The sequence below is a fragment of the Centroberyx affinis genome, unplaced genomic scaffold (assembly GCF_046629955.1).
Source record: "Centroberyx affinis isolate AG114_WGS23_722 - 3 ecotype Tasmania unplaced genomic scaffold, CSIRO-AGI_Caff_v1 ptg002148l_1, whole genome shotgun sequence".
NCBI lineage: Eukaryota > Metazoa > Chordata > Actinopteri > Beryciformes > Berycidae > Centroberyx > Centroberyx affinis.
In genome coordinates, this window is record NW_027280465.1 from 422,501 (window position 1) to 439,101 (window position 16,601).

Genomic DNA, 16,601 nt, shown 5'->3' on the forward strand with positions numbered 1-16,601 from the left:
GACGTACATTGCAGAAAAGTGCTATAAAAAAACCTTCATACATACAAAGTGTGTCGTGCCACCCCACAGACCCCTCCTAACCCGCCTCCGCTCATCCCTCCTCCTCCACCCAACACGCCCACGCCCACACCATAATCCCACGTCTCAGTAGAAAAAAAAAATACTGCTACATTGCTAGAAAAGATGTAATCTGAAAGAAAGAAAATATATACAAAATCTAGCCGAAAATGATGTTAGAAATAAAACAAAAAATCATATTTCCCTATGGCGTCTGTGTATAAAAGGCCAAGGAATCCTTAAGTGTCACATTTTTACGAATCTTATATCCACTAAAAAACCCCGATCGATTCGTTAAATAAATTATTGCTAGATTATAATTGGATGTATTTACCAGGGGACGTACAATAAACGTTATTGCCATGGGAATATCTTTTTAAATGTGGCTATTACAGGTGCGACGCAACCTTCATTATAGGGACATCAGAGTCTCTATGAATGTCGTGTTTAATATATAGTTATAGTAATATGACCTATTTTGGTTCTGCAATCAAATAAAATGAGGAGTAATAGGCAATGATGTGGAGAATCCGATCTGCTCACATCAGTGTTGGATCAAAATATGTTTCTGGGTTTAAGACTAAAATAACCGAAACATATAGCGGCAGTGGAGAAGTCATAATTCAAATGCAATTAGAAATTTGTCGGATAGGTTCAGTTGGAATAATTATTAGAAATGCACCCTGCACCCCCCCAGGAAGCGTCTTGATTAAAACAGGGCTGCCAGTGGGCGTTGGGGCTTTTCTCTGTTCTTGCAGTTGTTTTGCCATGCAATTGCTTCGTCCTGGATCAGAAATCTTAAATCTTTGACCAGAGGAAAAAGACGACAGAGAGAGAGAGAGAGAGAGGGAGAGGGAGATTGAGAGAGAGAGAGGAAATAGACAATATCCACCGCTTCTGCATTGGTGCGAGACGGATTTTACAATTCCTTCAGGAAAGCGGGGAAATAACGAAAAACACCATCCCGGATCAGTTTAGTGTGGCGATCATCTAAATCTTACAGCCTTAACATGCTTGATTTTCTGTGTCCTAAAAAACAACAACAAAAAAACAAAACAAAAGAAAAAAAAATCGATGCCTTCCGAACAATTGCATATCAAGCCATCTTATCTCTCTCCATCACATTCAGCCATAACATCTGTCAATAGAAGCACTTTGACCACGCCTATCTTTATTGTAATTTTACACAGAATAATATAACAATTTGCATACTGTAAGGGGGTCCCACACGGGCATCCCTGCAAATTATGGGAGTCGAAATGATTAAGAATTAATATATCTGTTCCCTAAATTCATTCCGTAGTTGTGTCTGACAGGTCTACATAGCGCGGTGCATGGACAAAAGAGGGGGTAGGGTAGCAGGTGAAGTGAAAAGCACCTTATGAATGAAACCGTGGAGCGGTCGTAGTAAAAACACAAGTGATTTGATGGCGATGACGGGGGGGGGGGGGGGGGGGGTGGGGGTGGGTGGAGGGGGGTAAGAGTAGGGCTATTTTTGGTCGATAACAAAATCCAGAGTGGAATAAAGCAGGTTTTGATATCAAGACAAAACATGTATGCAGCAGACCAAACAACAGAAATAAGCATAGATAGATAGATAGATAGATAGATGGATAGATAGATAGATAGATGAAAGATAGAGGTTTTTCTAGACAAATTGACGATATGCACCAGCATCACTAGTGAAATTCGTGCAGGCTAGAAGGATCACTGCAGCGCCTTAAGTCCCATATTGGGAGCATGATTAGGCACAACGCAACGATTACGCAAATTATGTTGCAGTAGGCAGTGTTTGCAAACTCCGAAAAGCGCTTTAAAAAGCTTTTTTCCCCCCTACACGTCTCAATCTGTACGCTATGTAGGGAATTCTATGTAGGTGCACGCAACAACATTTAGAAAAAAAGATAAGTTTATTTAAAAAATTGATTGTGGCAGTCTGCGAGATATCGGTCACCTGGATTGGATCAGATTTCATTTCAGAGTTATTTCGGTCACTGTTGCCTTACAATTAACACACTGCCAGGCGAAGGGTGCATGCTGTAGTTAAGTCGAAGTTCATTTTACAAAAACCCACAAGCCGTAAAGACGACAGGAACAAAGAGTGACATGAAAACAATGGATTGTGCTCTTACCTTTACAAGGGCTGATAACCACTACGTGCGTGGTTAGATCTCCACGACCAAGACTTGCATGTCCCAAAGTTTAACGCAGTGTGGGGGCTTATTGGTACCGAGAATGTGGCATGTACAGACCAGACGCCCTAACATTTCAACTTTCACCATGCTCTACAAAGCTGGCGCAAAGCACATCTTAAAGCACAAGCTCTTTTATTGGCAAGCGCTTTTCTTTTGATTTTTTTTTTTTTTATTATCCCGTTTTCCGTTTATAGACCACAGGCTCCCCTCAGAATAAGCTTACCAAAAGTTGAAAAAACAATCCCAGGTTTGGCAAAGGGGGTTGGCAAAAGAGAGAGAGAGTTGGCGTCCACTCGGTGTTTTAGTCCATGCACGACTCCGGTGCCTCTGTCCAACGTGCTGAAAGCATAACACAGCCAGGGTAACTATAAGGGGGCAAAAAAATATCTATAGTTTTGTTGAGTGCCCACTTGAAACTGCTTTTACTCTGCTGCTTCCCCGCGTCTTGTCACGTGTATTTTTTTCCCTTGCCAAGCCAGTCCTGTTAATATTTGATCACATGTTGGTCGGACATTTCCTTCAGAAAACAGCACCTATATCACAAACGCCGGTCAAATCTCCTTATAGTCGCCTCAAAGGCTCCGCTGTCACGCCAAATTACAACTGGCAAAGCTGCTATTGTTGCCCTATTGTTCTTAATGTCATGTATACGGTAAGTGTCACAGGTAAGTGGCACATGTTGCTTTTTTTTCACGGGCACCGCACTCAAAAAACATACATACATGCATAAAATATAGCCCTCGTTGCCAATACACAACCCTCCAAGACAGCACACCACATCCACACATTGCGCGCAGAGAGAATGTAACATTTTTTCCCCATAGCCTTACCTCTCTCACTGTACCGGCATATCCTGAGCCGAGAAATGCCACACAATCTTTTTTTACACAAGCTTTGTCAACATCAGCCTCATCAGACATGGGTCTCTATACTGAGTTTCTCAAGTAGCCAATGAGTCCAACCCTTCCAGCTATGCGTTCCCAGACTAAATAGCAAGCACGACTATTTACTGGTAATCATCTCCTATATGCTGGTGTTTCCATGCTACTTACCATTTTCCCCTACGCTGTCCTGGAGATAGAAGTGTCTTAATATCCACTCACTCCAACAGATGCTGGTAGGTAATGTGTCTTGTTTGAAGTCATCATATGAGAACTTCTGCTGTGCTCAGTAGATCGCCCACCACTTCGCTGACTTATGAATCTAATAACCCTTTGCAATATCGGCGTGCTTAAACTCTCTTAGGCTACACCTTGGTGGCTCTACAGTAAGGACAAATATCAACAAGCCTCGATTTTCAGAAAAGCTTGTACAGATATACGCAATACCCTCGCCCGGACAACGCCATTAGGGGTCTTACGTGATTGAAATAAGCGACGGCAATCCAAGTTTATGGGGGATACTAGTTCCTGACTGATCGCCCATTCACTGACTTAAATCTTTAAATCCGCATAGAGTATAATGACCGAGAGCTAAAACTTCTGAGACATATCCATATTCACGTGTTTGTGTTATAGACTGCTAACTCCCTCTTTGGCGAAGGGCCATAGGCCTATTACGCATACGCACAACTTATCATTTAGATTTTTTTTCCATCGAGATGGTGCACAGCCAGGTTGCTTTAGATAACAAATATCACATTCATTGCGCCCCTCTGTCTGTCTGTCAAGTTGTTGAGGAACTTGTTGCTGCTTAAAAGAAACCCCTCGCTTTGTGGTCGAAACAGTCTCATACTTACATTGTCAAATTCTTCTAAGTGCTTCGTTTTCAAATAGATATAATAGAAATCAAAAGTTAATCCACGTCTTCAAGAGGCGTAATTAGCCAAAGCTTACACTCATAAAAACGACCTAAGCGTTTTGAGTCGGAAATGCTACTTTTCAATCTGGAATATCCCAAGTTCAAAGGCGAAATCTGTTTTCAGTAAAATTCCATCAGTTGCACTGCCAACAGTCTGCCATCTGATTGTTATGCAGTGACGAAGCGCTGTGCTTGCATGTGTGCCACAAATGTACTAGTAAGTAACATGAGTAATAGGTGATATTTGCCTGACTCTGTGCCAGCATTCCAACTTTCTTGGGAGTTGTAAAAGAAGTGTCATTCTAATGGTATAAATTACTTATAGTTTATGGAAATACACTGCGTGGATGGGCGCGTTATTGAACTTGATCACGTGCGTCCGCAAGAAACTATAGGACCAATCTGGCAAATCCTTGGACTTGTTTCACAAACAAAACCTCCTCATCAAAGTGCTTTAGGTAACTTGATGCCATTTAGACCTGCTAGTGTAGCATACACTGTTACCTTCCGCCTCTGCCCTCGAATTATAGGCTTAAACCCCCAAAGAACCTTTTTCAACATACACACACTGTTAAAGCAAGGTATCGGAAAATTCAATCAACAACTGTCTTTATGTGTATATACAAGAAACAAGAAATGTGTTGTCAGTATTGCCAGTATTGTCAGCATTGTAAACACTATGCCAAACTTCTGATACATCCAAAAGTATTACTTTGAATCTATTTTTGTCCTCTGTCATCTTGCTTCTTTATGTATATAAATATATATATAGCCTTTACTATATCTATATGAGTGGGAGGGAGTGTACTGTATCATAGCATGACCAAAACTTTCTCCCTGCAATCTTTGTGGATGTGTCAGTACATTCCTGTCTCAAAGACGCAAGATGACACAGTCAGACAAAATTAGAATCGACTTTGTTTGCCAAGTAGTACTTTTGCATGCATCATAGTGGCTATAAGTGAGTCGTACCTAGTTGACTACTAGAGTCATACCTAGTTTTCCACATGCAGGCTCTGAGCACAGTAGCTACTCACTGTAGGCTGCTCAACAAAAGGCAGTGACGTAAAGGCAGGAGAGAGATAACACATATCAGCCTGGTGTGGACGACACGCTGTGGATGAACAATTATTACTTCACATGATTGGATGATTAGAATGTATGTTTCCCATCACCTCTCAGTCTCCTACCATCATCCTACTCTCAGTCCTTCTCCTCATGACGTGGTAACTTGACTTGCTCCTTCTACTTGTGATGTTGTTAACGCTTCCTCTGCTCCCACAGCTTTCACAGACTCTGTTACTGACTCATGCTCGCCCCTTTTCCACTATCCATGCCCTCCCCCGCACTCTGCACCACAATATCTTATGGCTGAGTCCGAGGTCACAGATCGATCACTTCATCCCCTGGGCTGCATATGACTGCATGGCATTTTGCTCTATGGTCTGCCAGATACTTCACCTCTTTTGAGCTCGCTCTTGGAACTTTTAAGTGTTTGAATAGAATATATTTTGGCAGAGGGAATGTTATGTGAATCTGCAGCCAACAGGCTGTGCCATGGGAGAAATATGGAGATGAATCTGCACCATTGCTGATCCTTTCTGGTTTGTAAACACTGAAAATGGTATAGCCCTGACAGTCACCAGGTATGTGAGTAACACAATTGCCAGAAGATGTATGTTTTTACACTGTGAGTGCAATGGCAGGAAAATACGCACTATTATTTATTGAATGTATCAGCACCACTTGTTGTCATTGCCCTGTGGTTTGTAAAACTGTTTACTTCTACACAATAAATGCATTCAAAGCAGTAACCTGCCTCCAAGACGTGATCTTGTGTGATCTAATTTAACCTTTCTTGAGGAGTGCATGCAGCTGAAATACTGTTGACAACAATATGCTTATAAAAGCCTGAAACTGAATACCAGCTTCACCGTATCAAATCACGATGCACAAACTGAAATTTGTTTTCACATCACATGAAAAAAAGTATTGTTAAGGCATTTTAACACTGTAATTCTTCGGGACTGTTTGTGTAGCACCTGTGACATGTTTTGAGGTCATCATACTTCCCTGTTTACGTCTGCTAATTACATTTGGGCCCTGTCTGGTCTCTGGAATCATTACTAAAATGTAGAGTGCCAGCCTAAAATTTTGAGTCTATCAGCACTTTCCTTCCCTCCCTGTAATGACAACTATTAAGGGAGGATGGATCCAGTAGGGACTGTGTATCATTACTCTGTCTCAATCTTTGTTCCATAAATATTGATAACAAGAGCCCCACGTCATGTGTTACTAGTACCTGCTGTTAAAAATAGCAGGCCCGCTGATGGCAGGTTATCTCTTACTGTCAGATCCCAGTGTATCTCCCCTACCTCGCAGTATGTGCTTGTATCTACAGGAAGTTGGGCTCCAGGACAAACAAAAGCGGGCAGAAAACAACAAACACTCTAATTAGACACCAGTAAATCAAACTGCTTCATGAACCTTCTGTTTACCAGTAGGATTCAAGACACCAGTCAAATACAGTTTGTAAAAATAAATATTAGACCAAAAAAAATGCCTCTATAACACATTCATCTTCTCTTTATGCTGTAGCAACACGTGTGGTGTTATGTCATATTTTTGTCTTTTTTGAATCAAGATATTTGATCATGAAGCAAGCAAATCTCCTGTAACAGTAATATATTTTATCAAAATACGTCTCATAAAGGTTGATTAGTCTCTCATAATGTTGTGGCCAAAGCTTTGATTTATGTACAATCAAAATAGCTTAATACTGCTCCCCTCTTGACAATGTGCTTCATGCTGTGCGTCTGTCAGTCAGTATTCACACATGTCATTCAGCTTCATAGTATTTCTGCAGAGTGAGAAATTAATTAAGGCCTCAGTCTCTGACTCAAAGTTCAGGTCCTTAGAAAGTAAAGCAGCCTGTAAATAATCACCCTACTGCCACCAAACTTAATGTTGAAGATGGGTGCTGCCTTTGTGCTAATTTCAATGTGCTGCATATAGTGTGATGGACAGTGTCAGGATGGATGATATTTGGATTGCCTCAGTGGCTTAGCAGGCGAAAGTGACCTGCATGTGACAATGAGGGTTCATGTCTGGCTCGCTACCGTATATCATCTCTCTTCTCCCTACCACCTTTCACTCTCCACTGCATATAATTTAAAGTAGAAATGCATAAAAGAGGGTGAAAGTTTTTTAGCTGTTCTGTAAAAAAAAACTAAATGAATGTTGCACACCAGGTAAACACTAGGTGACCATGCAAACTCTTCCTTCAGTGCCTGAGGGAAAAATCTGGTTTTCTGGGTGTGACACATAAGTGCATTGATCTCCTAAGCCTGACTAACCTTCGTCTGCTCAAAGACAGCCCGGAGTGGAGGATGCTGCCTGTCTCCCATTAGCTTTATGACTGGCTGGGTGAGGTGGGTTATCTGGGCCCGCCGCTGGACTGAGAGGTTGCCAAACTAGGCAACAAGGAAAGTAAACACAGAAATTTGGATTTAAATTGCCTATGACTTAAAAGCTAAACAAGCCTTAGATCAGTTTTGCTTTTTAGGCAACAAGGAAAGTGAACACATAGCAATTTTAATTAGAATTGCCCATGACAACGCAAAACTGGTCTCAGAGCAGATATTGCCCCAGGACTGAGACTTTAAATAAGATTGAAATTAATGCGTTGTATTTTAATTCAGCAATGTGGCGCTCTGAGTTGGGATTGTATGTGTGTGTTTGTGTAAGCTCGATTGTGTATGGAGTAGTACTAATTTGAATAGATGTATTTGCATCTTGTTGCTTAGCCAAAGGCATTATTGGTTCCCAGTGGTAGTGACCTGAAATTTTGCATGCACGGCAACTCTGCAAATGGTAGCCCCTTTATGATTAGCCAAATATTACACAACACAAGTGTGAGAGATTGACCTTCAATGCACTACATATATGTAACGCACGTTGACAAAGATGTTTAAATTTAATGATTGTCTCCTTCCCAGTTTTCCTGCTGAACTCTATGGGGAAATAAGAAGAAACAATTACATTTATTCATGTCTGTCTTAACAATCTACATTGTTTATTAATAATCATTCAGTCCGCCATGTACTCCATGCTGCCTGCAAGGAATTTAGAAGCCAAGCTAGCCAAGCATAGTTAAAAAAAAAAAACTTTGTAGAGACACTGACATGAAACTGGTGATTTTTATGGGTTGCAGACTTCCAGAAGTCATTGCACAATAATGGTCTGTCCATAGTGGGGAGGTAGATGGTAGACAGCAAGTTCGGATATCATTCATTTTCAGTGACGATAGAGAAAATCAAATCTGACACTACTGAGGTGGACTGTAACAGCAGATGGATGTTTACTCTGCCATGGATTTCTGAACTGGAAGTCTTTCAAAATGTCTCCCTTCTTAAAACAAGGACAAGAAAGGGGCGGTTTGACTGCAGTCGTATGTCATCCTCCTGTCCCTCTCCACTCTCAACTATCTAATAAAGGCGAAAATGCCCCCAAAACATCTTCAAAACAAACAAGGACAACAAAATGTAGACTTTCTTATCACAAACGCTAAAGTGCAGTAAGAACAGTTTGGCATGATCCTGTAACTTTCCAATATGTTTGACGACTGTAAATGCCTTATTGTAAAACTCAATATAAGCCAAAAAACTGTACAGCCGGACAGGGTCAGAAACCCGACTAAACTGAAAATACTGATACTTGGCTTTAAAAAAGACACACTTGGCTTATGAAAATGTTTTTATGTAAATGCCCTATTTTTGGCGACATACTAAAAATGACTATGTGATGAATATAATCTTTATCAGCTTAAGTACTTTTGGTACCCTGAAGTGGATGGGTCAACGGCTGTAGTTCTTTCACTGTTCATCTGATATAAAAAGTGGGCGGCCTGCAAGTCAGAGGCTTGTGATTGGGAAGTTGGCAGTTTGAATCCCTGGACGACTGCCAAAGCCTTGGATTGAGGCACTGAAGCCCCAACTGCTCAGCAGCCAACATGACAAGACTGTGGTAGCACTGGGAAGCTCCCAGATGTAAGTGTGTGTAACCTTCTCTCCCCCTGCTACCACTCCCCCGGCCTTTTGCTGTATACATTGAAAGTCTCTGTAATTACCCTCAAATTAAAGCTGACACGCTGCACAGCAAACATAAGACAATGTGTTTAATTCAAAAATGAGATATCCACCATTTTAAGTGCGACAACAACTCAGACAAAATTATCTATAGCAGGGATGTAAAACTCACTATGAATTATTATTGAAGTTATTAGTTAATTAGAGAACTTAAGAACTTAAGAACTTAAGTTACAAAAAAGGAAGTACTTTTGAAATATCGGTAATGAGATAATGTTTTTTTGGAAAACAACCCCTTCAAACACTTGACCTAGCAGACCTTACTTACTACAACCTCCTCATTACTGTTCACAAGTCGTAAACCTCTCAGACTCTCCCATTTTCGGGAAGGATTGTGGTTAGGACAAGAAAAACACCTTGATATCACCACAAAATTGTCCCAGGTCTTCGGAGCCATTTTACTGCTCTGGTGCTTTGAAAATGAGATTCTGACAAAATTTGAAAGGGGTGAAATATCCATTACTCTCAGACATTACTGCTAAATCCGCCAGTTAGGAGCAACTCTTGCTGCTTAAAAAAAGCATTTGGAGTATTTTCACATTTTCACACTCGAGGCTGATTAGTTAAAAAATTCTAAGATCCTAATACGCAGTCCATTTTTGCCCCCAAAACTTGTGATTCTAGCCTGGCTCTGTGCTATGGGAGAAGCAGTTTGAGAGAAGTTAATTATGTTGAATTATGATGCGTGAATTCCTGTATCTATTGTATGGCAATAAAACAAATCTGGAATAGATTCATAATCAAAACAAAGCTGAATGAAAGCCCCTCTAACAATAATGAAACGCCAAGGAACAATTACTCTTTACACATTTTTACACGTATCTCTACTTGCTATGTTTACATCTACATCAAAATGGTGCAGACACTGAACATCATTTTTGAATGAGGCATGTTCAGTTTGGTGTGATGAGCAATAACACATCAAGGCTTGGAAAGGTGGTGTGCTTTTTCATCTCTGAACTTGCACTCTGTTGTTACAGCACTAACCAACAACATGCTACCAACTCCAGCCAAAAATCCACCCTGTACAATAAAGTCAAACAAGATTCCCCATTACAGTTGAAAGACAGACAGTAGGCACAAAGTTTAAAGTAAAGGTCTTAAAGGGAATAAAAGCTCTGCAGTGAATGGTGAGGGAATTGTTAAGGATAATATAAAGGAGTGGGATTTCTCATGCATTTGTCTGCGAGGGATATCCCAGCCAAAGTTTCTCTATACATCAAAGGGCCGCGGCAAATAAAAGCACACTTGTCAGGGGCGAACAAACTGCCTCCTTTGTGCATTCTACCAGCCAAATTCAGGGACACAAAGCCTTTGGATGTACAACACTGCAAAGAAGACATACTATTCAGATGACATGCTTTGCTCTCTGGTGGTTTGCTGTGTGCTTTTGTCTGGCCTGACCAGGACAGATATATAATATCACTGGATCAAAATCCTTTCAGTCCCTTTTACTCCCTGTTAAAGACTCCCGTTACACTCCCTCCCCCATACACTCCACTATTCTTTCTTTTCTTAAACAAAGTAAACTTGATGCAGCCAGATAACACTTGCAGCCCTCAGGCCTAATGCCCAAAAATGAGTCTCAGGTTCTTTCAGGTTTTTAGCAAAGAGCCTTGTACAAACTGTGGTCAGACAGACTGGACATGTTTCACTATTGCCTCAGGGAATCTGGGTCCGTTTTGGTTTTCCAATTCTTTAAACATCTGTCATTTGCATCTTTTACATCTCTGCGATATAAATCTATCACCTTGAAGGTTTTGGCATGTCAAGCTAAAAAAAACAAAACGATAACAACAAAAAAAAAAGCCTCTTCCCGCCAAGCCCCCCCCCCCCCCCAAACTCATAATTACACACACGCACACACACGCCCAGTCCCATTCCCCTGAATCCCATATGCCTCTGCTGTCCCATCAGCCAAATTATCATCTTTTGTTTGGACCTTGACCAAACAAGTACAAACTATCACATGCTGCACTGACATCCTAAGAGAAATTGTGTGTATGATGTGTTCAGTCACTGCTGCTGCACTTTGCTCTGTGAAATATTGCAACTTGTGAATATTTAATGCATTATTTACCTATTTTAATATTTTCTTTTGCCTGTCTGATTTGTTTTATCCCAGATGTACTGTATCCTGTTGCTGTAGCATGTTACTGTCATAGTACATTTTTTTCATTTTATTTCAGTGTTTCTATAAGTTATTTTTCCTGTAATATATCTTTAATAAATGTGTTTTTATAAACTGTTGCGATCATAAATAACAAAATCTATTTGGAATTGACTGAAAGTATTTCAGGTGCTTATAAATTATGTATTGAGACGTTACATTGTGTGTGATAAGACTCATGATTTATGTACACTTTGTGATGTGCACCACAGAATAATAATTTATTTGTTTTTGGAGTTTTATTGAAGATTGGTTGGTTGAGAAAAGCAAAGAAAAGCAAAATGTCAAGTGTAATGGAGTGTTCACGATGGATTTTTTATTTTTTTTGCTGAAGATGCTGCACTTACAAAATGAAATGAACACAAACACCATTGCCGTTGTCACCATCATCATCGTTATCACAACAATATTAAGCCGCTTACCGGAGCACAGTTATCCTTTCCACCAATCTCTATTCTTGTGATTCTCAAGTATCACAGCACACTTACCCAAGACACAACACTCCGAGGCACACCTAATTATTGATTGGTTGGAAATGTCATATAAAGCCTAGTATGATCACAGAAGAGAAGGGAGGCCTTTTTAATTGTGTGTGTGTGTGTGTGTGTGTGTGTGTGTGGGGGGGGGGGGGGTTGTGTGGGGGGGGGGGGGGGGGAGGGGTATGGGAAATCATAGACTGAGTTCACTGGATTTTAATGACGTTAATGTGCTATTTTTGTTTGACTTTTTTTTTTTTTCACATTTGAGCAAAACGTCAAGGCACACCTGAGCTCACTCAGAGGCACATTGACGAGAACCACTGCTCCGCTCTGCCTTAACAGATTTCAACGTGTTGAAAAAAGCAAGTCTCTGAGTGAATGCAGTGACTCATCACCAGGGTCATTTGCCTTTCACTGCAAATGAGTGTGGGTGTCTCACTAACTTGCAGATATAAGCTGGATATTGTTTTTTATCATTGGAGAGCTATATCCATCTAAGCAAAAAAGAAAAGAAAATGAAATATACAAGAATGTTTTCACAATCTCCCACTCTCTAGTGAGATCTTGCAGATGTAGATAAATGTCAGCCTGCCATTAAAAATTGCACCTCCACATAATGCAGACACAACTAGCTAAGGTAAAGTTCCTGATGTAGTCCCAAGAAGAGTGATGGCAGTATTTAATAAGTGACGTCAAGTGGTTAATTCTGTATAACCAAAGCAGATTATGGAAAGCTGCTGCAACACAAAGTGATGCACAATCCATACTTTGCTGCTCAAACCTTCTCTAATAGTAATTCTTCCCAAACCAGAAACAGCAGCAGCGCAACATGAAGCCTAACTAGTCTCATAAAGGACGATGTAGAGTTAAATTAGATCAAATAATGACATCATCAAAACATGAGGGGTGGCACTCTCAAATGTGACAAAAACGGAATATGTAGTGTTCAAAATGCACGTGACAGAAGACAGCTTTAAGACTCCTCCTTTTTATATGGACATCTTCTTAACTAAGTAAATTAACTACTTAAGTCTTTAGTTCAGATATGTAAACTTTTACATTAAAGGAAAAAGCAAATTTATTAGAATGCTATTGACAAAATGTCTTGCAATTGAAAATATCTGTGAAAATATACTCCATTTGTTTGTATTTTTCAGTGCCAAATCACAAGATGTCTCATTCAAAACCTTAACATCTAAAGATTCACTTTAGAAAGGTGTGGAGGAAGTATGCAAGGCATTTATGCAAATAAGCTTCATGACAAATATCTGGTGACAAAGTAAAGGATAGTGCCCATTTCAAAGATGGCTTGTTGAGCCGTTGACTCAGGAGCTGGCAGTACATCTATAGATAATCTAATATATTTTTCAGTGCATTCATTTAGTCTAAAAGGCGCAAGTCAAAAAGCAACACAAAGACAAGTACAGGGGGACAGCAGGAAGTAGGGAGTGGGTGGGCAGCAGGCCAAGAGGCACTGAATGACTGGCACATGTGGATGAGGTAGAAGTGGTGAATATTTCTAGTTTTGATGGTTATTAAAGGTACTACGTGTAGCATTTTTAAACATCAATATATCCTTGTCAAATTAATTGTGATACCTTGGTATAATTACCATAAATAAATGAGACCGTGGTCGAGAAGATTAGTAGCCTCTATCTCACGTCAGTAGCATTGTTTCTCAAAGAGTGCTGGTGTTTCTCAAAATTAAGACCACATTCCTGTCGCAAAGACGATGTTACTACTTGCCCCCCCCCCCTCCCCCGTGTCACCCTGCGTGCATTTGTTTTGACGAGCAAGAAGGCAGATAAGAGTCAATAATTGATAAATAAGCAATAGATTGATAGATAAGACACTGTGCTGTTTGCGCTACAAGAACAGTGGCTGTCTTCCTGTTTTGTGCCATAAAACAATTCTGCAGATTTCCCACGAATCTTCTTGGTGATGGTCTCATTTGTTAGCACTAATTATACTAATGTATATGATGTAATGTAATCATGTAATGGTTTATGGATGTTAAAGTGCAACACATTGCACTTTTAACTAGGTTTGAATGAAATTAATGTTTGATTTTAAAATACAATCAGACACAGCTCTGAGATCGGCCTCATCGACGGCAGATCTTCCTGTTCCCTCCATAGATGATGAACTTTATAATAAAAAGATAAAAAGACAAAAGAACAGGATGCCACCATTATGTCCTGTCCATCTTACTGAATGAGGAGCGAATAAGAGTCCATTAGTTCTAGGGAACAGGTGTGAAAGATTACTGGGAAAAATCATTTGAATGTACCTCCCTCACCTAACCATCCTAAAAAAGCTGGAGTCACCAACTGACTCAGTGTGCAGTGTTTTCTGGAAGCTGTGGCAAAAGTCAATGTGCACAGATTCATGCACTGTATAATAGCAGGAATTTCTTTCTTCCTAAACCCTGTCTCTATGGAAATTGCTGTAATGATAGAGAAATGTGTGCTGTTTCATCACACAAAATGACCAGAAACGTGTTGAATTGATGTGGAGTCTCGTTGCCTTTAACATTTAAATTTCATTATTTTTGGTATATAAGATTTTACACTAATCTTTAGATGAAAATGTGGGGTTATTTTACTCTCTTTGTGCCTATAGATATAACTATACTGACATATATAATACATATATATCTGATATATATTACATGTATTACTATACTACTATACTGACTGAGAAACCCCCCCCCCCCCCGCTGTATTTGTATGTCAAATATGCCCAGTGCTAACCACTACAATGTAAGTCACCAAAGTACTTCAGCAGACTCTGTGAATCGTGAAATGTTTATTTGCAAGGCTACCTGCATCTTACAGCCCATTCTCCTGAGGATGAGTCATCCACAGGCTACATACATCTGAGTTGGGCTTTGGATAAGTTCCTGGGAAAGGAATGTAGAGGGGCAGAGAACACTGCTGAGCCATCACAGCTGTACTGATTTTCTGTCACATTATTTCACAACAGCAGACTTTACCTGGTAAAGGAGACTGTAAATCTAACCCATCCCCCCACTATAACCACTGCACACAGCCCTGTCAATAGTCAGCTGTGTATTGATAAATGGATTCAGTTATTTGCCACCACATTGTTTCTTTACAAATTCTTCAGTTCGCAGAGTAAGAAGTTATCACCTGGAATAATTATTGAATAATCTACAATGTGAAAGATTAGGGGGATAAACAAGGGAGGCAAGTAGCTTTATTTATCTGGTAATTTCTGAGTCTATGCAGTTCTGTATCATTCAGACTAAGATTATATGCATAATCTAATGTATATATGGTATCTAATGTGGTAAAATTTGGTATCTAATGTATTATACTGAGGATGAGAAACAAGTATGATTCCATCTAGACTTCTGTGATGGTTTCTCCCTTCCTGTATGTGACAACAGGCAGCATGTAATGTCCTTGAGGATGGATGTTTGTGGTTACTACAGAAGGACGGGGCCCTTTTTATCCCAAAGTCGCAGCCAAAGCACTTCTTTGTTGTCTTCACCAAATGTCTTGTGCAGGCACAAAAGGCCACTCGTGAAATCGGCATAATCTTTTTATGTAAGAAAAAAAATAATTACTTGAGCATGCCGATGCTATAGAAAATCGGCCCCTCGTTTCACAGAAAAAAAACAAAAAAAAACGACCAAGGACACTCCTGTTACTCCTGCACAGCTCAATCTACACCCCTCCATTAAAATATTAGCCTCACACAACATTTCTGCTGGGTTAAATCTCTTTATAAAGGAGTGGGCTATCAAGGCTTACCTTATCCAGAAACTATGTTTGGCTGATCAGGAATCTGCACTTTGAACTGCAGTATCTCCCCAAGTATGCCCAAATCCAGTTGATTCTTATTCTAGAGTTATAGCTTTATTCCTTTGCTTCCCACGGTTGGATGTGTTGGACAGAGAGGGAGTTGGTGTAAACAACAATCTTCATAGCCCTGCTTTACATGTCAAATCCAGGGTGCATCCCAGGAATTTCCATAACCCCCATTTAAATATTTGCATTAAGCATCACGGGACAGGACAGTGAGTGAATTGCAAGCCACTCTTTTTGTGCCTCCTTCATAATGCAATATTTTCCACAGAAAAATAAAACACATCGAGTTTCCCATTTCATTACACTGATTGACGATATAAACACCCAAGCTGAACATAGATCCCCCTTTCCTTTTTAAATCTTTTTGCTTTATTTAGTTGAACTATCCCTAGATGTGTCAGTGCCCAAATCTTGAGAAAAAAGGAAGACGAGTATAAAATAATAAAAATGCAAGAATGCACTTGAGAAGTCTTTAAAGCACTATTTCAATTTGAAATATTAAACTTTTTTCATTTCCCTTTTTCACTCCTTTCAGTCAACCGCCAACATTAGCTGCCCATGGAATGTGGAATCACCACCGGCATGTCGACTTATTTTCAGGTAACAGGTGAAATTAGGTGATGAAGATGAGAAAGAGCATGGGAGGAAAACACATCTTGGTTGACCCCCTTCAGACATTTGATGTGGAGACTAACAGGTGAAACAAAAGCCAATCAGTGCTGGTAAAAAGACAGCCAGTATTGGTGGTCGACTATTCATTAGCCCACATGGGTATGTTCTACCAAAGAGAAATATTGCTTTAAGATATCAGGTTATCTAATTAGTCAGGGGACAAAAGGATCACAGCTGTGACGTGCTGCCTTGTGAGAGTCAGGAGTACTGTAGTAGGAGGGAGTGCATATGCTTATGTTTGTGCG

The 16,601-nt window shown here is 40.1% G+C and overlaps 1 protein-coding gene across 1 annotated transcript in view; it reads right to left on the bottom strand.

Moving 5' to 3' along the window:
• Positions 1–15,759, bottom strand: part of bdnf (brain-derived neurotrophic factor) — a 27,509-nt gene extending 11,750 nt beyond the window's left edge. The window contains exon 1 of the mRNA XM_071531900.1: positions 15,628–15,759. The gene's annotated coding sequence lies outside the window, so the exon portion shown is untranslated. The remainder of the gene's footprint in view (positions 1–15,627) is intronic.
• Positions 15,760–16,601: the final 842 nt, after the last annotated feature.